Raw genomic sequence first — 25,427 nt, forward strand, 5'->3', positions numbered from 1 at the left:
CTCATCCCTTTTAGTACTCAAATCTATGCAGCAAGGGCATTAGGAAAGCTGTGAGCAGCACAAAATTAACACAGGTGTGACATTAAATCTGAGAGGTGTATTCACTGCTGGCAGGTGACCAGTGACTATCAATGTACACCGAGGGGAAAGGGCAAAAAAAGAGCAAGCCCAGCCAGGAGCCATTTGTCATGAAGGGACCTTTCTGAGCAAGCTGTGATTTGGTTGCTCTCTGTGGATTTCTCTCTGGTTAATTCAGTCATTCTCCCCCCAAAATGACATCAACTGCCTGCTGTCAGCTGGCAAAGGGCTCCACAGCTGTGTTTGCTCAAAGAATCACCTCTGTACAGTCAGGTGGTCTGTTACCTTCTTTTAATGGCCTCTCCCTTTTGTGCTGGAAGCCAGGGTCACCAGTCCCTGCTCACCCTCTCCATGCTGCTTGAGATTTGAGGAACCTCTGTCACATCTCCCCTCTGGTGCCTCTTGACCATGTGCGTGTACCTAACTAGAAAATCCTTTCAAGCCATGGATCATTACTAGCCTCCTCCGAATCTTTTCCAGCTCTGCTATGTCCTTTTTGAAAAGGTGAGACCAGAATTCCAGTAGTTTTCAGAGCACAGGTCCAGCACGCATTTTCCAGTGTAAAATCTTTTCCTCTTCATTGCTCTCCTAGCAAATCCTGACATTTGAGTCACTCTTTTGGCTACACTGAGCATGAAGTTGACATTTTCTCAGCTGTGCATGTCCCTGGGCTCTCAACCTGGGGAAAGTAACAGCCAAAATCCTTCCACGATGATGGGCAAGAAATAAATGACCAACTGCAACTGTACAGTTGTGCTCTCTGGGAAAAAAATAAAACAAAAACAAACCACCTTGGAATAACAGTAGTGGATTTTAAATCCCAAGATGCCACAAAATTCCTGCTCAGGCAGCTTGACCTAAATTCCTATGGGCAAATGAGGAAGCCACGTATTTGAAGCATTTGAAAGAAAACTAGACAAATGCCCATAAATTACTGTATGGGGGACATTCCTACTCTCTTTTGGAAGATGGATTAGACAGATGACCTACTAAGTTTTTTTTTCTTCTTTCACTAATTCCTACGATGTCGTGAGTGTGTGTGCTTTACTCTTTCTTAAATCACAATCTGTTTGATCCAGCACCAGTCAAAGGTTTTGAAAATCCTATTAAACCGCAAGAGGAAATCTTGAGTGGTTTGCTAATATCAACAGAAATCCAGATGGAATTACAATCATCTTTTATGTACATTTGAGGGCATATTATGTAATACTAGCCATGGATTTAGTTTAATGCACCACACCTTCCAATAAGCTGCTGGCGACACTTAATAGCGATATGAAACCTACAAAAAACGCTTTTGCCCTTAACAAAACCGTTTTAAAGCCCAGAGTCTGAGGTCAAGGGGCTTGGGACATTCAGTCTGATGGGAAAAGGGGGACAAGGGAAACCGAGGATGGAAAAGACGGGGAGCGGACGGGGGGCGGACGGGGGGGAGGGCAAGGGGAGTAATTAAAAAGGGGAAAGAGCTGGAGGGGGAATAAAGAAAAACAGGAAGCCAGAATCCGAGATAGACGCAGAGGAGACAAGGTCAAAACTTCAAGCAAGCAGGGAGCAAAAATTTCACTAGATTTATGGAGAAGGATGACGCTGCCTGCTGCAGCATCCTCCCGGGCGTCCGGGCTGCTCCTGGCGTGGCTCCGCGGGACGCCCGCTGCTCCCTATCGCACGCATCCCTGTCGGGCGCGGGGGGCGGCGCTGGCGGGCGTGGTGCAGGTTGGGCGGGCCCCGCCCCCGGAGCTCGCCCCGCCCCGGCCCGCCCCGGCCCGCCCGGCGCGGGGGGAGCGGGACGCGGTACCGGGCAGGGCAGGGCGGCGCGTCCCCGGCGGCGGCGGCCGCGCTTGACAGAGCGGGCGGCGGCTGCGGCCCCATGGAGCCCAGCTAGGGGCTGCCGCACCCTCCACCGGAGGTAGGTGCCGCGGAGCGGCTGCGCACCGACAGCCCAGGGCGGGCGGAGCGGTGACAGGTTGGCCGGGGCGGCGGCGTTTTGCGGGAATCTCACCCCCCCTCAGCCTTCTTCCCACCAGCGGCCGGGCGCTGCGGTACCGTGGGGAGGGCGGCGGCCCCGCGGTCCCCGCTTCGGCCCGTGACTATTGTTTCTGGTGGCGCCGAGCGGGCGCAGCGAGATCCCGGTGGTGGCGGCGGCGGCTTTGTGCGGGTTGTCCCGGCAGTGGAGCTGCGGCGGTGGGGGGGCGCGGAAGGACCGCGGCGGGGAGAGGGACGAGGAGAGACCGTGACCGCACGGGCAGAGCCACCCACCCCACCCCCGCCCTTCCTCCTCCTCCTCCTCCTCCTCCTGCCTGCGCAACTTCTCCAAAATCACGGCCGTGGGTGCGCGGGGAGGAGCGGCGCGTGCCGCGGCTCGGCATCGTCCCCCGCGGCTCCTGGCTCCTGCCCCACGGGCGACAAAACACACACGGCAGGGGCACGGCGGCGTTTAGCGCCCGGTCCGTGCTCTGGGGGAAGGAGATTAAAAAAATGTAGGATGGATTTCAAGATGGGCGGTAATGGGATGATTTGGGATCCCTCGCGTAGCCGGGCACAGGCGAGAAGCGGGAGGAGAATTTACCCTTTCGAAGTTGGGGCAGAAATTCCTCCCGCTGTCGCCCGGCTTCCTGGCGAAGTCTGCCAGGCGGATGGACTGTCACCTGCGTCTCCCTTAATGGCTTTTTCTGGACGAGGCTGTCGCGGGGTGTGGGTCATCTGCGCCGGCGTCGCAGCGCTCCGGGCGTACGTGGCGGTGGGTGCCAGGGTGAAGTGTCGCGTTCCAGAAGTTCTGCATCCCTCCGGGTAGATGCGGCAGGGTGCAAGCGCCCTGGGCGGGAGTTGCAGGGCAGTTATTCTCATTCTCTCATTTCACCCCACACACACCTCTTTTTTGAGAGATTGGTTCGGCTTTGGTTTATTTACCGTTGTTGATGGTAGTTTTCTTGCGTGCCGTTCTCCATCAGAAGTATTTTTTTAAAAATTATTTAAATGCGGGGTTCAAAGTATATATATTGTCTAATGGGGATGTATTGTTAAAGAGGGAAGAGTATCTGGTTGCCCATTAATTCTTCAGGTATTTTCCATTTAAACTTGATGAGGAAATGTTCTTCTTTTTTCTGAGTAACCTTCCATGTCATTTATCATTAACAAATCGGCTTAGCATTCAAAGTAAAGAATTCCTTGCAAATACGCTACTGATTACTAATGTTATGCCTGAAACACTCCATAGGACAGAAATCAGCACACCTCTGTTTTTTTAATATGTAAATTTGGAAAAGCCTTTTCTTCCATTTCATGACTTTGTGAGTGGCCCCAGTTAAACACATGTAACTACAGTAACTAGCAGAGGGGGCTACTGATAGCCGGTGTGATTTCCTGCACCACTCTGCTAGAGCAGCCTGATCAATTAATGCATCCTCACTATTTTGTCCTTGGCATCTCTGATGAACTTTATAGTATTTCTGTGAGGATCTCCAGTAGGGAGAAGCTGAAGTCTCTTTCACCTTCAGAGATGATTGAAGACAAATTTGAAGAGGAGATAACTGAGTTGACTGGAGAGTGATGCTGAGTTCCTGTGTATACATTAAATTCTGGAGGCTATCCAGTAGCCAGAGCTATCTGGCAGACTGGAAGTCACCTCAGTGATGGGTTTTGCAGGGTCCTGATCACTTCCTACCAAAAAAAAACAAGTGATAAGCTTTTGCAACGTGCGCTGATTGCATTGTAGGCATGGGCTGGAGGATGGAGCTGGTCTTGTAGCGGGCATGGCATGTGCAATGAGCAGGTCACACTGAGCACCCCACAACTTCAGGATGTTTGAGTTCACTGTGCAGAGCCTGCAGCAGTATGAATTACAGGGGAAAAAATGCATTTAGATGTAACAAAGGCGTCTGGCTCATCTCCTGCATGAGGAACTAATTTTTTTTTTAAAAATCTGGCTCCTGTTTCTGCCTCTGACACAAACTGCCAGTGTAGCTGTGGGCAAATAATTTCATGTTTCTCTCTCTCCTCATCTCTGCCTGCCCTGCCAAGGTCTCATCTGTACAGGGTTGTCAGTTTAGACCCCAACTCAAACCCCTTGCTTTCCCACAGCTGCCTTGTGCAGTCTGAAGCCCAATGTAGGTGGTACCTCTGTGCTCCAAGGGGATACAGTTTGACATTCAAATACTGCTGCTGGAGCCAATCATACAGATGTAGCAGCCTCATCAATCTCTAATCCTACCCCTCTTCTAATCCAGTCATTCTCTGCTGCTAATCAAGTCGCCCGACATCATTCGAGCTGTGCTTGGCTGTGTGCTCGCCCTCGTGTTGGCAAGCCTACATCAAGCCAGGGAAGCAGTGGTAGTGGAGATGGGCTGAGGATCACCAGCTCTTCAGGACAGAGACTGTCACTTGAGGCTACAATACCCGTAGCACGAGAGGCCTGGTGTGATTTAGAAATACAAATTGTAGCTAAAGGGTAAATTGCAACAACATCACAGAAAAATGACCAGAACCTCAGGCATTCCTGCCGAGGCAGCTGCATGCTGGTCGGGAGGGAACGGAGGTGGAAGGGTGCAGCTCCCTCAGTGTAACAACGGCATTCTTATTTTAGCATGGAAGACAGCCAAAGATAAGGAGTGGTTGTCATCCGGCTGGTTGGAGGATGAAAAAAAAAAAGAAAAAGAAAAGCTGTGTGGAAAAATATTTTGATGTAGGTACTAAAGGAAGAAAAAAAGCAGATAACCTTGCAAGTGATAGACTAGCTATGTAAAGCTGGCAGGACAAGGCTTCTCCCATAAAATCCAGAATGATCCTAATTAAGCCCAGACCCTGTTAAATGACACATGGCTTTATTTATTTCAGATGTTTCTAGGTCCTAAAGATGGGGCCAAATGTGAAGATTTTGATGTGGCAGATAGTTTAACCCCAATTACTTTTACATAAATCACATGATTATTACAGTAGCTGAGTTCCTCTGATGGGTGCCCCAGAGCTACTGATAAAAAAAAATATTTTAAAAAATACCCTGAAAAATCTATGGCAGTGCAGGTGACGGTTTGTGGAAGAGAGGTGGCCATCCTCTCTGCAGGCAGGAGGATACGGATGTGGGAGCTGTTGTGGTGCTGTGTGCTTGCTGGTCTGTATGCACAGGCTGCTGAAATGGTGGCTTTGTAGAATAAGCAGCCAGAGAAAGGGATGTAAAATGGGAGATGACAAATATTCTTGTTATGAAACTGGGATGGATGAATGATTTATGGGGGTACTTGCTTTTATTTTATTTTATTTTGAGAGGAAGGAGATGGTTGGTTATGTGTGGTGCTAGCCACAGATGGCTTTGAGATCAGGCTATGCTGGGTCCTGCCTCCAGAAACAGCATCTACAGAATAACGATACAGTGAAACACTTCTCAGCTTTGCTTGAGTTTCACAGACTGTTTTCAGGATGAAAAAGTTTTCCGTATCTTATGTTCAAAGGTGTAGGCCTAAATCCTCCCAGCAGGCTCTAGATTTCAAAAAGGAGTTGGCTGTATCCTAGGCTGTGGGGATCTTTGTTAGCCTGTCTCAGTTCTCCAAGGGAATTTCCTTTCCTGGGTTTGCAATACTGCCCATCCCTCCCAGGGCACTGAGCTACTCTGTAAACAGGCCACTCTGTGGAGGAGCTGGGTGATTTAATGTTGCTTGTTAGTAGTTCTGGCTTTCCTTTTTTCCCACCCCCACCCAGATCAGTCCATGCTGTCCTTTAGTGTACAGAGCAGTGCTGTAACATGGGTGAGGTGAGTTTACAGGGTCACATCTGTAAGATTTTGCCAGTTCTGTGGATGGCTGGGTGTCCTGGGGACCCTTGTGGCAGCTGCAGCTCCAGACTCAGTTGCTGGCTTTGTCTGTGAGCGACTGGATCCCTCTGAGCAGGACCTGTTTCCAGCATCCTTTTATATTTCCTAGTTAATAGAATCATAGAATAGTTGGGTTAGATGGGACCTTACAGGTCATCTAGTCCAACCCCCCTGCAGTAAGCAGGGGCATCTTCAACTAGATCAGGTTGCTCAGAGCCCTGTCCAACCTGACCTGGAATGTTTCCAGGGATGGGACATTTGCCACCTCTCTGGGCAACCTGTTGCAGTGTCTCCCCATGCTCCCAGTAAAAAAAATTCTTCTTTATGTCCAATCTAAATTGACCCTAGTTTAAAACCATTACCCCTTGTCCTATTGCTATGGCCCTGCTCAAACATCTGTCCCTGTAGTCTGTCCCTGTGTGTCCTGTTGGTCCTCATTAGGTATTGGAAGATGCTGTAAGGTTTTCCTGGAGCCTTCTCTTCTCGAGGATGAGCAGCCCCAGCTCTCTCAGCCTGTCCTCGCCAGGAGAAGTGCTCCAACCCTCTGATCATCTTCATGGCCCTCCTCTCGACCTGCTTCAACAAGTCCGTGTCTTTCCTGTGTTGAAGACCACAGAGCTGGATGCAGTATTCCAGGTGGGGTCTCAAAGAGTGAAGTGCCCTTGATCCCACTGTTTGTATCATTGATGAAGATATTAAAGGATACCAGTCCCAGTATGGACCTCTGAGGGACACCACTCATCACTGATGTCAATTTGTGCATGTAGTTGTTCGGAAATGCTTATTTAAGACATCAGACAGCTAAATGTTCTCAAGAATTAAACAAAGAGCCTGGGGGAGGTCTCCTGTTTCCTTCACCCTCTTCAGAAAAAAGGTGTCCTTCAGCTTAGTAGCTTCCAGGTCCCTGCATTGCTCCCACCCGCTTTAGAGTGATCAGAGAGCAGCCGCTGTAGCAGAAGGAAGGCAACTGCCATTGACTTGGAGAACAAGCTGGGTGTGGGTTTGGAGTCCCCCCACCTCCCCCATGGCAGGCACAGAGATATCAGAACAAGCCCCAGGCCTGACTGAATGTGTGCATAAGTGTCTTATCATCATGTTATCTTTCGATGGTTGGGGATGAGCTCTGATTTTCAAGAGAGGTAAGGGAAGTTTGCTGTGACGCCTCACTCACTAACCTTCAGTGTGGCTGCTGCGGGCAGGTCCTTGAACATTCTGGGTGCAGCTCCAAATTCATTTGGTCAGGCTAATTTTGAAAACCAGTCTCTCTTCCAATGTCTGCATGTGCTTCAACCTTTTAATTATTCTGCACTTTCCCTGTGGCATGGAAACAAAGAGGTGGAAGTGTAGTGGCCACCAGGAGGGCCAAGAGGGCAATGGTTCTCTCGTGCCCTGGCAGTCAGTGTGCTCCTCATAACAAAGCCAGGTTATTTGGAAGAGTGCAGGTCTTTCATTCCAGGAAAAAATAATTTGTTAATGGCCAGAGAATAATCACTTTACTCCGAAAAGCCTCTCCAGCTGCATTGCACCAACTGTTCTTTTTTAGTCTCTGAATCCTTAATGACAGTAGCTGCTAATTTCTCTTTCTGTGTTTTTCTAGCTGCAATGTCCTATTTTCTCTGAATTTATTGAGAAAATAATAGCAGTCATTACATAGCTACTTGTCACCTTTCAGAGAGGAAAACTTCTCCCTGCCTGAATGGCCAAGTTAGTTACTTGGTGACTGACTCAGACAATAGCAACTTTTTGTAGCTCATCAGTTATTCATCTGTGCCTAGTGAATAAACTAATTAACTAGAGGAGTGTTACTGAAGTTCTAGTCTGTGATTATCAGAATAAGATGAATAAACTGATCACAAAGGGTGTGACAACAGCACATGTACATTCTGTTTCATGTAAGCAAAAAAATCAAGAAACAAAAGGTCAGGCGTGACAAAGTGAGAAATGTGTCTTCATTGTGTTTATTTTCTTTTAAATTTGATTGTCTTTGAAGCTTATGTGACAATACTGCACAAAATGGTCCTTGGTTAAAAGAAAACTATAAGGTGTTCCATATATATCTGTAATATTTAGGTTTAAAAAAAGATAGTGAGGAGCATTGAAATAGATGGGCAGTGAGAATGGAAGACACAGAAAATAAAGTGAAATGTGAAGTATTTTTGTGTATTTTGCATGATACACATCTTTCTGGTTGTTGATGATGGATCACTTGCTGTAGAGCTGGATCTACACAAGGCCACTGCAAAGCAAACAGGAAGGGCAACACATTGTTTTTTAATCAGGATTTTCTTAACCAAGAAGTCAGGCATCACTGTCTGAATAATAGATGCCTTCATCTCCAGCCTTGGTGATGGGACTGGAGATCAGAGGCAGCTCTCAGCCAGGAGGTTTGCCCTGCAGAAAGGTGGGGGAAGAGGACTTTGGACATAGCCAAAGCTTGCTCTGCAGGCTGTGGGATGCTGAGCGGAGGTCAGAAGGAAGTAGGAACATATAAGCAGATCCTGGAAGAAGGAGTACACAGAAGAGCCTTTCTGTTCTAGTGTGACATGCTTTTAATACATCTCTGGTCCCTGGGGGATGGATGGAGTTACGTCCTGCCTTTTCACATCTGGAGAAGCCATGTATGGTTAGGGTGGCTTCACAAGGCTTCTGTGACAGAAGAAGCTTGGCTCTGCACTGGAACTCTGTTGCATTGTGTGTGCAGGATACATGAAAGGGTGTCGTTCTCTCATGGGCCTGGTGGTGCCAAGCTCAGTATCTCACATCTCCCCACACCCTTGTGCCTAAGCTTGTGTTCATTTTGCAGAAAACTGCTTGACCAGACTCCAGTTGTGCTACAACCAAAGTAATGTTGGTAGGTGGAAGAAAACAGATGCAAGGAATCTACTTTCCGGCTCACCAAGGGCATGCATCTGCCTTTGGTTTGGATTTGATGTTTAAGTTCTTAACTGATTTTTTTCGGATGCTCGGGTAACAGCTGTGTTTAGCTATGAAATCATCACTTCTCTTTTAGGATGCATTTTGGCTGTCACCACAGCTTTCTCTATCCTGAAGGGGGGTATTAAATTGATGGGGATAGCACTGGATGCCATGAGTGCTATAGACAGGAAAGTGGAAGCAGCATAAGGCAGTGTACCGTGGATGCCCATGTTCATAGCATGTAACCCCGGAGCTGTGCAGTGACTGTCCGGGAGGGACCTAGCACAGCCTCCCACCAGAAATGGTTGTTGGGAGACAAGGTGGGTGCCCTTGATCACAAACAGGCTACAGACATCTTAGATTCACTTTGGTGACTGCAAAGGCTGGTCAACTCTCTTAGTTTGTATTTGGTTTTTGGGGAAACTGAGGAGCTCTTTGCCCCGAAGCATAAAGACCCAAATATTTTGGGACCTGATGATTCTGATTTTCTTGAGAAGAGGTGCCCCTGCATTTCCAAGGAGGTGGGGTTCTCAATCGAGCAGCCTTTTATTTTTAAAAAGGAGGTGTTTTTATTAGTTTCCTGTTTTGAACTCTTTGGTTAGAGGGTATGAAGTGGTCAGCAGAGGGATACTTACCATTTAGATCAGGGTTGTCTCTTTGTATTTTCTTATTTGTATACATAATGCACATATATAATTTTTTTTCACACACATATATATATATTATATTTTTGGATTTGTGCAATTTTTACCAGTTCTATTTAAGGCTGCTACTTTAAGGAAATCTAAATAAGGTTTCCTGTCAAGAATGGTTTAGATATAGCTGGCCCTGCCTGGGGCAGAGGGATGGGTTAGGAGACTTCTCAAGGTCCTTTTCAGGACCCTTTCTGTCATTTTAGGCAGTTACTCAACAAAACAGATTCATAGTAGGTTGTGCTGGTTATGCTGAAAGGGTTTTGCTATAGCATTTAATGTGGTTATTTGTTTGAAAAGGAAATAATAGGTAATTGTAGCATAGTTACTGCTGCTGCATTGGACAAATGTTTCTCTAAAGAGGAAAACAGCTGATGTTACATTTTTAGACTAGCATCGTGATATGGCTGTGATTAATTTTTCCAGGAGCTTTGTGTTTTTATATCTGCTTAAGTGTATTAAATTTTAAAAGGTCAAAGGTAAGCTTTAAAATGGATGCCAAATTAAGATGGATGGGAGGAAAATGACATTTACTTCTTGTTACTGCACATTGTTTGAATTTGACCAAAGGCAAAAACAAAACAAAGAGCAGCCCTCCCCCCCCATACTCATGCATGCATGTGTTCATGCATGGACAGACAGCCATGTTCCCACCACCTGCCTTCCCTCCACACCTGGTCTGGCAAAATCTTATTCATCAAGGCTGATTAATCATGATAATCATCATTATTATCCTAACAAAATCAGTAGTCCAGTGTGCTCACTTCCATACAGCCTTTGTGTTCTTTTCCAAAGTATATAATTTAACTAGTGTGAGTGGACTCTGTAAATAAAAGTAGCTAAAATATAAATATTAGGAAAACATGGCTAATGAGAACTGTAACCACGTTATCATTTCCTGCCCCTTGCTATGTTTGAGATGATGATTTCATCAGGGAAGGGACTGGACCCTTATCCCTATTCATGCAGTTCCTTGCACATTGAGTCCCAATGAAAGCAGAGAATAAAATATGGTGGGAATTATGCCTTTGCTTCCAGTGGGAGTGGTGGCCAGTCCCAGCCAAAAGCAAGGCTTTAGCAGAGCTGCTCTGTGACCACACCAATGTACAAACACTTTGGGTTTGGACAAAGCAGTATAGTTCAAGGGAAGGGCCGGATCTGATTTATGTCCATCATTTAATTTCCACTCTTGCCCTTAAGTGATGATGGGTGGCTATGCTGGTGATGTGCCCTGTGCGTCAGGAATGTCAGCCACTCTCTCAGGCAAGGGACCCAGCCTGTTTTTGTGGATGCTGTTGAACAAGACAGATTCGCTCCTCTCACTCCGTGACATCTCCTAGTACAAGAGGGGTTTAAAACAAGGGAGAAAACCACCAAAATTTTGTCAAATCCTTCCTGCTGATGGCTAGTGGCTCATCAGGGAGGCTTCAGACCGCGTCCTGTGTCTGTCTCCAGATACTCAGCCCCATGCTGTACCCCAAAGCGCACCCCAACCTCATGTGGGCCATGAGGGCTGTGTCACTCTGGGAAGAGCCACCCAGTGCCAGCTGTGGCTGAGCCATGTGTAATCAAGAAAAGGCAGTGCTGCTGTTCCACAGCCACATCTACCTGCCACCCTTGGGCTCCCCAGGCAGGGGGCTGCCCAGAGCAGAGCATGGGGGAAGAGAAGGGCTCGCAGAAGCTTCCTCAAGGGAATAAAGATGCAGCACTCAGCCCCAGCACAACAGCACAATATATGTCTGAGGCTGGGATAAGGGATGGTCAGTTCTCCTCCCTCCCCAAGAAGCACCAAGCTCACCTAAGCATCCCTTCCTGGGTGCTGAAAATGTTTGTCTGACAAACAAAACAAAAGGAAAAAATGACAATTGCTCATATGCTTTGTTCCAGTGTGAAAATTTATTTTTCATTTCAAACTGAATGGATTCTAAGTTGAATCTGAGTAGAACAAGCTAGACAGTTTTATTTTTTCATTTTACCAAAATTGTTTTTAAATCACTCAACCCAAATATTTATTTTTAATTTTTTTCTCCCAGCCTTGCCACTATAGCAAACAATTTCATTATTTGCATAGCTCTAATTGCAGTGATTAAACAAACACAGCAAACTCTGACCCTTCACAGAGCCTCATCACAACCCCACAGCCAGCTTGGTCTGTATTTTGTCAGCAGAGAGGGAGATGTGGCTTTGTGTAGACTGAAAATAAATTATGGACTTTCTGGTATTTTTTTTTCCCCTCCAAACTGATACACTATCAGTTTGGAGAATGAATAATTTTGCTTGTTCTCTTGCTAGCAGGCTGAGAGATATCTCCCTATTGTGAACCTGGTACAATTTAAAAAGCATTTGGATTTTCAGTGCTTTGTTAATGTGTTACGCTTAAGTTGCAACCTCTGTTGCTGTTATTAGAATAACGTGTAGGGTTGCTACTCTGTTAGTAATATCCATATTAACAAAGGAAAGAGAGACAAATATCTACATCTCTTTTTTTTTTTTTCTGTGAAGGTGGTGGGTACCTAAAGACAGGATTAAGGAAAATTTTAACTGGCTACAGTTCCATCAAACAGGAACAAACAATTTTTTGGACATTTTTTAATGACATTTATTTATAGCAGGTAGCGCACAGGCGGCTGCTATTTCTCAGCATGCTGGAAGAATGTTCTCCAGATGGTGCTTGCTGTTTATGCTTTTATTCACTTCACTTGAACACAGCAGCACTCTACACAAAACATGGAAAATTGGAAAATAAAAACAATTATGTTTTTACAAAGTGCCATGTGATTTGCTGAAATGTCTGAGTTGACTGATGAGCCGTGCGTGGGGGCAGCGGGGGGGATCACACTGTCTCAGAAACCCGGTGCCTGAGCACCACATGGGTCACAGGCAGCCCCCACTGGGAGGGACGTGCCCTTCTCTCCCAAAAGGTGGGTTTGAGCAAGGCTGCTAATCCTGCCCTCTGTGTCTGTGCCTCTTCTGCCTCCTTTTTCCTGCACAGGAATTTGAGTGAATGTAGGAAAGGCTTTATTTTAATGGCAATATTTTTGTTGGGTTTTCTGTGACTGTGCAGCCCCCAAGGTGGGAGAGACACGAGATAAAGCATTTCATGAACCTTGCCTGTGCCATCGTGTTCCTTCGGCTTCTAATCTCAGTGAAAAGTATTAAGGCCTTTGGCTGGTCTGCTAAAGCAAGACTGATGCCCAAAGGAGCAGCATGCTCCATGATTTCTGTTGGTTATAGTGGTGAGGACAGATAGGTATCCAAATGGTTGGCATGCTCTTCCAGGTTTTTGTTATGCAGCTTCTGCAGGACTACTCACACAAAACATTCTCAGACTGGAAGCTTTAAATAAAAGACTCTGGAATCTAAATTTTTTTTCCTTAAAAGTCCTTGGGAAAATTGGGAAAATAAATCAATTATTTAAATATATTTTTTAAAAAACCCCAAACAAACTAGCCAAACAAAAAAAAATCCCAGGCAATCATAAAAATAGATATCGACAAGCAGGAGAAAGGTATTTTTATTATTTTTTAATAAATATATCTTAATGTGTGTGTAAAAGAAATAAGTATTTCTTGTTTCTACTGAAAAAGGAGAACAAGATAATGACAAACCCACAGCAATTCAGGGCAGGCTTTCAAATACGAAGAAACATCCACCAGTTTAGACATGATTGTTATTTCATTGAGAACAGGAGCCTTCAGATTCCTTCGAGATCTAGTTTAAAGCCAGCAATACTTTAAGTGAAATTAAATTTCAAGCAATTAATGTGTGGACAGCTCAACTGGTTTTGGGGTTTTCTCTGGTAAATGGGCAGCTCTGCACAGTGCTTCAGTTCCTCTCCCTTGCCCGTTACCCAAGAGACAGCCCTTTCCCAAGTAGAATTCTTGCTACATCAGCTCCATGCTGTTTATCTTCCGTTGCTCCCTTGGCAGTTATTATTTCTTAATGTGTTAATTGTAGTTCCTGGACCCTTGTGTGTGAGGGTGTGTAATGCTCATGGTAATGATGCCGACACGTTCTCTAGTTCCTGGAATCACAGAGTGAAAAACTGAGGTATGGTCTAAGCATAGGGCATCCAGTAAGAGAAGTCAATTAGAAGAATTAAAATAGCATGAAAAGAGTAAAGTGGGTAATTGGGAAGAGTAGGCACTGGGTTGGGGTGGGGGTTTTTTTGGCTTATTCGGTTATGATTCCTTTGATGGCTCCGGCTTTGTGTGATATATATTTTTTTTAATTAAAACTTGAATTATGTCACTTGCTTTCCACCTTTTAACAGTATTTCACAGTAAATTTCATTCCTAATAGCAAGTAGTCAGGGGTAAGGAATGACTTTGCTGAGTGATGGGGATTGTTAATTATTAAAAAGAAACCTATGGATTTAAAACAAATTAGACCTCATTAAGCCTAGGTCTGTTTCCACACAGACCTGCAGACAAGAAAAAGCCCATCTACGAGCATGGAAAATCACACTTTTTAGCTGACACATCTGACACTCCTGGGCTGGCATGGGGTGCATTTGCTTGTTTGGTTTGTGTCAGAGATCCCTGGTCTCTGATCTCAGTTCAAAACCTGTGACTTTCTTGGATCTTTCCCATTTTTCTTCCACTTGTCCCATCACCCCCAGCCACCCCAGCCTACCTGCACACAGGACTTCCACCCCACTCTGGAGGTGGCTGCTGTCCATCAGCAGCTGGAGCCCACCTGGTTGCCTGGCTGGGGAAGCCAGCACCTGGACAATCTCAGAGCAGACCGTATTGGCTGTTCCTGGCTTAGTGAAAGGAGAAACATAGAAAAACTCCTTTTCTCTTCCTTGATTTTGGAGGGGAGGAGGATCTTTGACTTGTACCATAGAGTTCTCTCCACAGCCAGGCTGACAAACTCTGTAGGACGTATCTATTTATTCCCATTTACGGGGAGGAAGGGGGTTTTTTTTGTTTGTTTGGATTTATTTTGTTATCCAAACTCATCTGTGACTCTTAAGTTGTTTGTACTTAGACTTTTTCCATGGGACTTTAGCAAAAATCCAAAGGGCTGAAGTGATTGTTGGAGACTACACTCAAACCTATGTAACCATGCTATGTTTTGAGCTGCTTTTCTGAAACTTCTTTCAAGGCAATGGGTGAGTGCATCCACAGGAGAATCCTAATAAGGAGACTGAAAGGTGGCCTAAAATGATCGTTTTAATTGTATGTTCACAGGCATGCCATGTATGGGCTTTGCTGAGACATCCCCCAAATCTTTTCTGGCATTACAGGCAGCGACACACTCATATCAGGAGAAGAAACGCCCATTCTGCTGGCTAGAAATCAGCAATAACATTTTGACATCTGTACAACAGTCTAAAATGAATTATTCAGCACATAGATCGTGCCATTTGAGCAGCCAGCACATCTCTGCCCATTTACTACTGTCAGTCCGTGGTGGAGATATCATTGATGCCAGTGGGAACTGAGCACATGGGCTGGGGGTAGGTTTTGGCCCATAGCCTGAAACAGCGTTTGACAGCACCCCTGCAGAACATGATAGGAATAATCTGCTTTGCCACCAGCAAAAGACCGAAAGACAATGCCAGTCTGTTTTTTCTCTTAAAGTATTTTGAACACATACAGATCTTAAGATCTTAAGAATTAAAAAAAATATCTTAAGATCTTAAGAATTAAAGAAATCATTAATTCTTTGACTGTTTGAGTTTTGCTTTAAAGAGTGAGACTGGCATGTAATTTTGATTAAATCAATGTATTGCATATGACTCTCCAGAAGCCCTGATCATCTCTTGCCTACTGGGGGTAGACCCTGAGCACAAACTCAGAGCAGCAGATCCAGGCCAGTCTCCAGCTTCTGCCAACTTGGGGGGTTAAAGTGAAGCAGTGTCTAATCCCTGTAAGCAAAGAAAATTCATAAGATTCACGATGTCAGCAGCATCTGATTTGGAAAAACAAGCTGAAGTGCTGTAAGAACACACTTTAGGGAACTGCAGATGGGGAACTGGGAGGAAGCACACACAACACCAGCACAACCCTTCCCTGCTCAAGACAGGCATTGAGGAGACAAAGTGGACATTTATCTTGTGTTTAGCTTTCTAATTCAGCAAGGTCACCTGAATTATAGCTATGTATGTGTGGTGAGAGTCTAACATCTGTTATTTCACGGGATGTCTGTTCCCTGTAGCTGCATTTTTAAAAATAAAATGCGGAACACAGTATGGAAATGTTCTGTGCTAAGGGTATTGTCTTTTCCTTACTCTTCTTTAAGGACTATGTTGTAGCTGTCCACTGATGCTTATGTCACAGGTGAAAATTTATTATCACTCAGATAGCATTGCAATGTGCAGCAATATCATCTGCCCATCATTGTCCATGTTTTGCAGGTGGCTAGATAAAAATGCAGCCTCTGCCTCAATTTGTACCTGCTCTTCCATTTATGTGTAAGAAGTAATACCCTACTGTGCAAGGAGCTCAGTGCTGTACATGAAAAGGCAAGACATACTATCCAGGTAACTGTAAAACAAATGGCTGGTATAGTGAAAGTTAAACAAATCCTTATGTCCCCCTGAAGTCAGTAGAATTTAAGCATATAGTTAAGTCTTGCAGGCAGTAAGGGTATATCCTCTGATAGGAACATTGTAGCTGTAAGGTTTTTGAACGCCTGCGTGTGTATAGCTTTATTTCCAGAATCCCCAAGAGCTTTGCAATTAGCTGAAAGATGTGAAATCGTGCTGAGTACCATGCAGCAGTGCTGGATGCTCAGGTGCAGTGCTTCGGCAGGAGGTGGGACCTGGTTCCCTCAGCCGGTCCTTGATGGGGGTGGGTCTGCAGCTGCTGCTGCTGCAGCCGAGCGCAAGCTGGGGTGTGCAGCCCTGTGTGGGTACATTCTTGTAGGGAATAAAGTCTGTTGTAGCTTTTTTAAGGCTGCCATCACCAAAGTGTCCAAACCTTCTTGCTGTCTTTGATCCGCTCACCATCACTGTGCTCCCCTGGGGCAAGAGGATGTTGTTCTTCTTGGGCAGGGAGTAAAAGAGGCACAGAGAGATGTCAAACCTGATTTTAATGGTTATTTTTGTGTCAGCATATGTGGAGACATCTCTGCGGGAGGGTTCCAAACCTCCTGTCTGCCTAGTTTGGACCCTGTCTGCTGTTACAAACCAGGTCTGCTGTTACAACCAGAGTGGCACCGTGTGGGAAGCTCATGAACAGGGCCATGGATGTTCATCTCCCCAGTGTCAGAGCAGAATTCAAGGATGTGTTTGCTGGTGTAGATGTGGGATGGTGGGGGAAGAGGGCAATGTGCAGTCCAGAAAAACAAGGAGCGAGGTAAACAGCTCAAGTAATATATGTATAAGGGTGAAGAAAGCTACCTGGGTTTATTGCCACTTGATTGGAAGGATGTGTGTAGCTTGTGTGCATCCATTAATTAGTGATGCAGTTGCTCCATGCTGGTATCAATAAAACCTTAATAGTACATGATACCAGCCCGTGATTGCTTCCTTTTTTCCACATCCCCTTGTGAGGATGTGTGTATGTCAGTGCAGCTGTGCACTATACAGTGTGGATGTGCTGTGGCTGCCTGCACAAGAAAAGGACAGTAAAATAATTCAGTGGCTTGTTACCTCCCATGTGATTTTTCTAAGTGTTTATAAAAGGATCTTTGATATGCAGCACTCTCTAATATGCACAAAATAACCAGTGTTGTTTTCTTTCCTTTTCCTGAGACGTATTAATTCTTAAAATGGCTCCTGAGCAGGCTTTCCTAGGTATGTGTAGCAACTGCAGCCTGATGGTTTAGCAACAACAACAACAACGAAAAAGGCTCTCCTTAGTTTCCTTTATATGCACATTGTGCAGCTTTTTAAGCAGTGCAACAAACACTGCTGGCTGGAAATTTCCAGGCCCATTTCCTGCCTGCTACATGCTCATAAAACAAAATTGTCTGTACGGTCTGTAGCTGCAGTACTGCAAAAAGTCAATAAAGAGCTGGCCACCTCACCTCTATCAAAAGCAGTTGAGAAGCCCTGCCTCATCTGCCTTATTAAAACTGCACTTGACTCCTGCAGAGAAACCTAGTTGGAAACCTTGAAGAGGAGGGATAAAAAAGGAGTCTGAAATTGCAGTGAGTATTCTACAGATAGGTCTTGCAGTAAGGTTAAAGAGTGCTTATTGTGAAATAAACCAAAAAGGCAGCTTCATTAAAAAAAAGGAAACTGCCTGAATTTAATGCAATGAACTTCTGACTTTCCCACCTACAGTACAGCACACAGATATGATTAGTTACTGCAGCGATGAGCAGATTTAAGTACCTCCCTAATGGATTTGTATTTTGAATTTAAATATATATATGCCTACCTATGCATGTGTGTATGTGCCTATATATGCATTTGTGTATATACTCAATCTTTGCAAGAAAAGGCATGATGTAGAAATAGAGGCAAGAGGTAGAATTTATAATGCAAAATGTCTTTGAGTGTGTGTTTGAAAGGATGTTTGGGGTTTTTTTCCTTTCCTTTATATAAGAGTAATTGATTAGATGTTTGCCAAGCTTTCAGTAGTATCTGTTGGGAATCATCACCCTCACCTTCCCCAGGCATGCCAGCTTTTTTTCACCTTGAAATGAAAAAAGAGAGAACTTTAACAGAAAGATCATTGCTTTAGCTTAATATTGTAAGATTTCAGAGATTGAATTTTCTGATAGTAATGAAATGAACCCTGAGTTGTGCCATGAATTTGATTGCAGTTAATTTGATTTTTGAGATGCTCAACAAAGCCAGCCCATTAGCTTTAACCTCACATACTTTGGATTTGTACAAACTGGTATTTTTATGTATGTATGGGGAGAGATAGCATGGAAATCTCTCTCTGGTAGTTCAGTTGTTTTTAAAAATTACTGTCACTGAGTACTTACTAACTCTAGGGCTGCTGGAAGTAGTATCCTTTGAGTTACTGACCAGTAATCCCACTATGTTTATTGCTTTCATGGTGCAGGGTTAGTTTTCTTTTTCACAAGGAAAAATGCAGCTAAACATCTCAGCCAGGAGACACACACACGCAGACTCCATCCTGCAGTTTTTTTCCAGTTCTCACTGATCTTAATGAGCCTAGTCATATGAATAGCAGTGACTCTTGTCAGAAAGGAGTTTTTTGGCTGAAACTCACCATTTCTGTTTATGTGATTTGCCTCCTCAGACTTCAGAGTGAATGTGCTCTTCTTGCTAGTATTTGCCAAGAGACAACTGTGGAGTGGGGTGTTCCCCAAGGTGGTCCCAAAGTCTGGGCTGTTCTCCTTACATGATTTATTCTCAGTCAGCAGTCGATAAGATGGTGGAAGATGGCCTTTTATATATATATGTATATAAATAATACCAGCCACAGATAAGAAAGTATTTGGTGATGTCAGAAAACTAATGACATAAGGCTACAGATAACTGGAATAGTGTTAAGGAGTTGATTGTGTGGGAAAAACAGGAGGGGAATTCTGCTGCTGGGAGAAGGTTGGTCACTACAGAGAAAAAAATATGGAGCGTGCAGTTCCCAGAACAGGGGAGAAACAAGACTGGGGAGGAAAGAGATGAATGGCAGGGGCACGCAAGTTGGGAGTGATGCTGAAAGTTCTCCAGGCAATGGGCAAAGAGTTGAGCTGCCAAGGAGATTACTGCCATGAGCTGCTCCTGGGAGGTCCTGTGAGCAGGAGGGTGCAAAGTCTCAACAGAAGTCAGGGGATATATGACTTTGTGATGTGTGGAAGGGAAACTGCCCTTAGATGGAAAAAGGGTTGGACACATGGCTGGAAAGAAGGCGTTTCATCTGGATCTGTGCCACCGAAGTACACGTCAGGCACTTGTGGAGCCAGGAACCAGGCTGTCTCCTTCCAGCTCCATCACCCTCAGCAAACCTGCCAGAGGTTCATTTCCAGTGCAGAGGGGCCTGGAACAGCCCTGCTCCTCACTTGGGTGCTTCTGTCTGTGTCCCGTGAAGGGCTCCTGGAGGTCATGGCTGGCTGCTACAGGAGTAAGACCAGGGCACATGCCGGTCCCCTCCTGTCCACCTGAAACATTGTGACCTGGGTGGAGTGGGGCACTCGCACCAGGGCTGACCTGAGAGGCCCCAGTTTGGCAGGGTGAGGGGCCAGGTACCAGGGTGTGCCTTTGCAGAGAGCTGCTGTCCTTCTGCAGTCTGCTGGCATGCCCACACCTCTGCGGCATCTTCTTGGATCCTGCCAAGTCAGAATCCAGGAGTCTCCCTTGCTGACTACATGGCAAGGAGAGGTTTTGTTATTCACAGCTTACTATTTTATAGGGTTTGGGTTGTTCCTTAAATTCTCTTCCCTCCATTCTGCTTTTGGTTGCCCCATCTGAAGGCAACGTGTGCAGTTATTTTGGTCAGAATTAGGCAAACCCATTCAGCAGCAGAGGAAAGGGGGAAAAACATGAAAGAGAAAGCACTGATGACCTCACCAAAGAGTCCCATAATACCAAATTCTGCACAGAAAATTAAGGGAGGGGGCAGAAACCTCTTTCTCTTCAGGGGGTGTTGAAACACGGTGACCTGGAAATGCTCAGGCAACAGAGACTATTAGAGCACCCTCTTGGCATGGAGCTGCCCATTCATGCCAGCTGTTTTGCCTCACGGTGGGCAGTGTTGTGTCTTCCATGAGAATCTATATCCATAGGCTCCTTGCTACCAGCCTGCACCTGATGCAGTAGAGACGTGGGTCTGCATATTCCCTGAGGGCTGCACCTTTCCCCATAGCTGAGGCTGGGAGCAGCGTGAATCCTCACCAAAAAGGATGATACAGCTTCCGTACTGCCACGAAGTCAGACTAATTCAGAGGCAGCACGTCCGATGTCTCTCAGCCAATGCTAGCCAGAAAGGAAACAATTTTACACATCAGCAATTTTTTATGATTAATAATATTATTCTGCCTTAATTGAAAAATGGGCTGGTGCCCTTAAGAAGAAATTAAGCTGCAGGAATTAGGATCTAACCTCTTTATGATGAATGTGTATTTTTGCACACTGCATATTACTGGCAGTGCTTTTACAAAGAATCGTGCCGTGTATTGTAATAAAAAATTGTCCCGCATTGTTTGTAGTTGCGTGGCACCATTCTGTCTGGCTGACTTGGCTTTAAGAGCCTGAACGCTTGGGAAGAAGCAGTGTGAGGATGCTGAAATCCTTTTAAAGGGAATTTATGTACAAACAGGAGGATGATGTGTAGGCTCCGAGCTCTGCTATCAGTTGTTATTGCTGAGAGATATTCACAGAGAGTCGATGCCAGACGGAGCATTAGCCATTGCTGGCCTCAGTGCCTTCGTGGGAAGTCGGTCATAAAGTCGGTGAGGGCTCCTATTTGTGGGATTTTTAAACACCAGTGAATCATTTTACGTAATAAAGCAGTTGTCGTTGGGTGAGTTTGTGTAAAGGTCTTTGTGAACCACTTTCTACCAAAACAAAGCTTCAGAAGAAGAGAGAGGCGATGCCGAAGGACAGGGAGGTTTGTTATGCCGAGCAGAGAGCTGGCAGTTCGACTCTGCTGAGGTTTGCCAGGCACCCAGTGGGAGCAGGGAGCTGTTGCCTGTGTCTGCCCGTCTGCCTGCGACCGCGGGTGGTCCTGGAGACAGGGTGAGTCATGACTTCAAGGCATCATGCTCCTTCCATGTGTCCTGAGACTTTGTCTCATGCAGAGCAGCCCCAAGAATCCAGGATTAAAGAAGATGAGAAGGTCTAGGTCTCTCAGTTGGACAGCTGGGGACAGAAAAAAGTCAATAAAACTGCTTTCAGCTATACTGCTGCCCTGGCACTGTCCATGTCTCCTGCAGGTTTCTTGGAAGACCATCACTTCAGCAGCAGACTCACATATATGTGGGCAGTGTGAATGTGACATGTTACAAATGCCTTGTTCCCCGAACCTAAAGCACTTAAATCAGCTCTCATCAACTTAAATATTGCTTACCCAAACCTTTGAATGTTGTGCGTCAAATCTCCCTGAAAACACCCAGTGAAAGACAGATGTCTGTGGTGGAATCACTGGTGCTTTCCAATGTCCCTGGGCAGATGGGTGCAAGGAACCTCCTCCTCTTTTCCATCATGGAATAGTGGGAGGGTCCTCATGGAGAAATATGCACTTGGGTGGTGCCATCTTTCTTGAAGGGAAACCTGCCCACAGTTTGGGGCTGTGGAGGGTGGAGGAGGGTGTGGGCAAGGAGCCAGGAGTATCTGTGGATAGGGGGGTCACACTGGCTTTGCAGGGGTGTGTGGGAGCACAGTGGAAGCAGCCTGGGCAAAGCTGTTCTTCCCTGCTCCTTCTTGGCCACAGCCCTTTGGACTGTGCCTGCCATGGGGACCCCAGGATCCTCCCAAGCCTGCTGAGGGGCAGTGGTGGGTGGGCTGGGGCTGGCGATACTTCCCTGGTGCCACGCTGCTTCCCTGATCTGTTGTCACTGCCTGCGTAGGCTGGTCCTGGAGCACCCTCACACCCATTCTCTGGCATCTCTAAATTTGTAGCCATGGTCTTCTTATTTACCTCTTCCTTTGTATTTCAGCCAGGTCCCTATTAAAGCAGACAATGAGGAAGTCTGCATTAAAATGCTTCCTTCCATCCCTCCGTCCTCCCCTCCCTCCCAGCCCCATCCTCCGTGTCCCTGGAGGAAACACTCGTCTCTGCCAAGATCCTGCCTTGCAAAAGTAAACAATATGAAATTACAATAAAATGTTTTGATTTGCTGGGCCTGACATTCAGAAGCTGCACAACAGAGACTTACAAAAAAAGGATTTTCTATAGATAGCCAGTGTGAGAAAAAAATAAATCTCTCATATTGGACGTTATTTAGATACTAGCATCAGGGCAGCGTGAATGGGGAACAGAGGATTTTGTCACCAAACATGAAGGTTCTTAGAAGGTTTATGCTGCAGCATCTGTCAGCAGCTTTCTGCCTGGCATCTGCGGGTGACTGGCCCATTGCACAGTAATGTCAGTATTTGGGACTCTTGTTTGTGTGTGTGTATATGTTGTTGCTTGATGCGTTAAGACTGGGTAGTGTACTGAAAACCCTCAGAAGGAAATAGATGAGCTGAAACTTGCTTCCTCCAGGGCTCTTCCACATTAACTCAGAAGCAGGCAAACCAAAATGGAGGTGTAATCCCTGGGAGATGAGCTTCCTTGGGCGCTTGTCAGTTTAGCAGGCTGGGTAATCCTCACTGTCATCAAGATTTGAGGATTAGCTGTGGTGAGGCTAGTTGGCTTTGACATTTCATTAGGGAAGTTTTCCATAGTTTTTCATCCTCAGTCTTGGTGCTGTGAAATATGGCTGATGTAGCTTTGTTATGCTTACACCTTCTAACATTTATGCAAGTCGATGCTGGGGCTGCAAACATCTTATCTGCTGAGGATTTTTTAAATCATTGCTTGTTTATGAAAGACTAACTGGGTCAAAGGCTAATTTTGGGAAGGATCCGCTTTCCCCAGTGCTAACCAATAAATTTTCATCTGGATATCGTAAGTTACCCAACCGTTATCTCCTGAAGAGGGGATAAAAGCAAACACCCTTTATCCTATAATCTGCAAATATTTTGAAAAGTGAACTGGAATATCAATAAAAGGGCTTATCATCAAAGTCTTGTGAGAACTCTTAAGGACTTTTATTTAGAAAGCAAAATGTTAAATTTAGAGACAAGAACTGTGCAGATGAGGAGGGAATATGTACAAGTGACAGCATTGTAAATTGTCTCAAGGGTTCAAGGGACCGGGGAAGGACACTGTGTCCTGAAGTCACTCCTTTGCAGAGATGTCGCTGCTGATAAGTGCCAGTTGTTGTTCCTGGTGACAGTGATCGAGGGGGACAAGGCGAAGGATCACCCTGTGGGCTCCTGCAATGGCGAGCAGAAATGGGGATGTGGCCTGGTTTATTTATGAGGGCTGGATGTGCCCTCACTCTTCCAGTTGCTGCAGAGGACAGATCCGTGTCCTTGGTGCTTCAGTTGCTTTCCCCATTACCCTCTCCCTCTAGAGCCCCTTTTCAGGTGCCCCCTCTGAAGAGTTGCTGCTCTGAGAGCTGGGGCAGTGGGCCACGTGAGCCGTGGGCCATGTGAGCCGTGGGTTGTGTGAGCCGTGGGCCATGTGAGCCATGAGCTGTGGGCTGTGTGAGCTGTGGGCTGTGTGAGCCGTGGGCTGTGTGAGCCATGAGCTGTGGGCTGTGTGAGCCGTGGGTTGTGTGAGCCGTGGGCCATGTGAGCCATGAGCTGTGGGCTGTGTGAGCCGTGGGCTGTGTGAGCCGTGGGCTGTGTGAGCCATGAACTGTGGGCTGTGTGAGCCGTGGGCTGTGTGAGCTGTGGGCTGTGTGAGCCATGAGCTGTGGGCTGTGTGAGCTGTGGGCTGTGTGAGCCGTGGGCTGTGTGAGCCATGAGCTGTGGGCTGTGTGAGCCGTGGGCTGTGTGAGCTGTGGGCTGTGTGAGCCATGAGCTGTGGGCTGTGTGAGCCGTGGGCTGTGTGAGCCGTGGGCTGTGTGAGCCATGAGCTGTGGGCTGTGTGAGCCGTGGGCTGTGTGAGCCGTGGGCTGTGTGAGCCATGAGCTGTGGGCTGTGTGAGCCGTGGGCTGTGTGAGCCGTGGGCTGTGTGAGCTGTGGGCCGTGTGAGCCGTGGGCTGTGTGAGCCATGAGCTGTGGGCTGTGTGAGCCGTGGGCTGTGTGAGCCGTGGGCTGTGTGAGCTGTGGGCTGTGTGAGCCATGAGCTGTGGGCTGTGTGAGCTGTGGGCTGTGTGAGCCGTGGGCTGTGTGAGCCATGAGCTGTGGGCTGTGTGAGCCGTGGGCTGTGTGAGCCGTGGGCTGTGTGAGCTGTGGGCTGTGTGAGCCATGAGCTGTGGGCTGTGTGAGCTGTGGGCTGTGTGAGCTGTGGGCTGTGTGAGCCGTGAGCTGTGGGCTGTGTGAGCTGTGGGCTGTGTGAGCCGTGGGCTGTGTGAGCCGTGGGCCGTGTGAGCCATGAGCTGTGGAGAATGTGCTGCAGAGGCATCGCTCTGGGGACAGCCAGGTCACATGTGTGGCACAAGGCGTTAAAGGCAGGAATCAGCAGGGACACCAGGCTCCTCCACTTTGTGGAGGGACATGGTTGTGCCTCTCTGGCCACGTTGCCTCCTCACTTCTGCCTCTCCTTCACTGGTGCTGTCTCACATCCTTTGCTTCCCTGTCAGCCTCCTGTCCCGTAGATATTGTTGATAATTGTGTGTGCTCTCTGACACCTGAAATCCACCTTAACGTACTGCTTTGTACTTCTGTTGCAAAACCATGAGTAAAAGGCAAAGTTTATTTTAAAATTATTTACCATGCACTACTCCAGCTGAAAAATATAAACAGTTAACGTAAGTGTTGGACTGTGTATCTTAGGGCTTCAGTGATTTATCCGTCAATTCTGCCATTGTAAACTGAAGGTGAAGTTACACCTTCATAAGTCTGGGATAACAAATGATTGAACTGAACTTCTGCTGGGTACTTCTGTTTGAATTACTTTCAGTGGGAGAAAAGGGTACAATCAGGAAAAACGTCCTGGGCTGGGCCCCTTGTAACTTCATGGGTTGGTTCAGAATAAATCAGCAGTTCCTGTAGCATGTATTCCTATGATCCAAAGAATGGAGAAAGGTTAAAAATGGAAGTCTGTGTGTGTGTATGTGCCCGTGTGGACATATAGACATGTGCTGTTCCTGTAAAAAGTAAATATCAGTTCTGATTATCTTAATATTGATGTAGCAATTTAGAAATAGCTTTCCAAGAGAAGGTTTTTGCAGTGTTATATTTACCAGCATAATGAAATCAGACAACTTTTCAATCCATAAATCACAGTACAGTATTTGCCATTACAATTTTTATGCTTGTACTGAGCAAGCAACACTATCCAAAGAATTTTATTAAATCAAAATAATGAAATTGAAAATCTGTGTTGACTCTTCTTTGGCTCTTTCATGTTCTT

General features: G+C 46.2%; 1 protein-coding gene across 2 annotated transcripts in view; it reads left to right on the forward strand.

Annotated features, from left to right (window-relative positions):
- The first annotated feature begins 1,865 nt into the window (after positions 1–1,865).
- The window catches only part of RAI2 (retinoic acid induced 2), a 45,019-nt gene continuing 21,457 nt past the window's right edge, over positions 1,866–25,427 (forward strand). The window contains exons 1-2 of one of the 2 annotated variants that reach the window (XM_032100746.1): positions 1,866–1,984; positions 15,851–15,976. The gene's annotated coding sequence lies outside the window, so the exon portion shown is untranslated. The remainder of the gene's footprint in view (positions 1,985–15,850; positions 15,977–25,427) is intronic. The other variant, XM_032100745.1, reaches the window with a different exon arrangement.

The sequence above is a fragment of the Corvus moneduloides genome, chromosome 2 (assembly GCF_009650955.1).
Source record: "Corvus moneduloides isolate bCorMon1 chromosome 2, bCorMon1.pri, whole genome shotgun sequence".
NCBI classification, from domain to species: domain Eukaryota; kingdom Metazoa; phylum Chordata; class Aves; order Passeriformes; family Corvidae; genus Corvus; species Corvus moneduloides.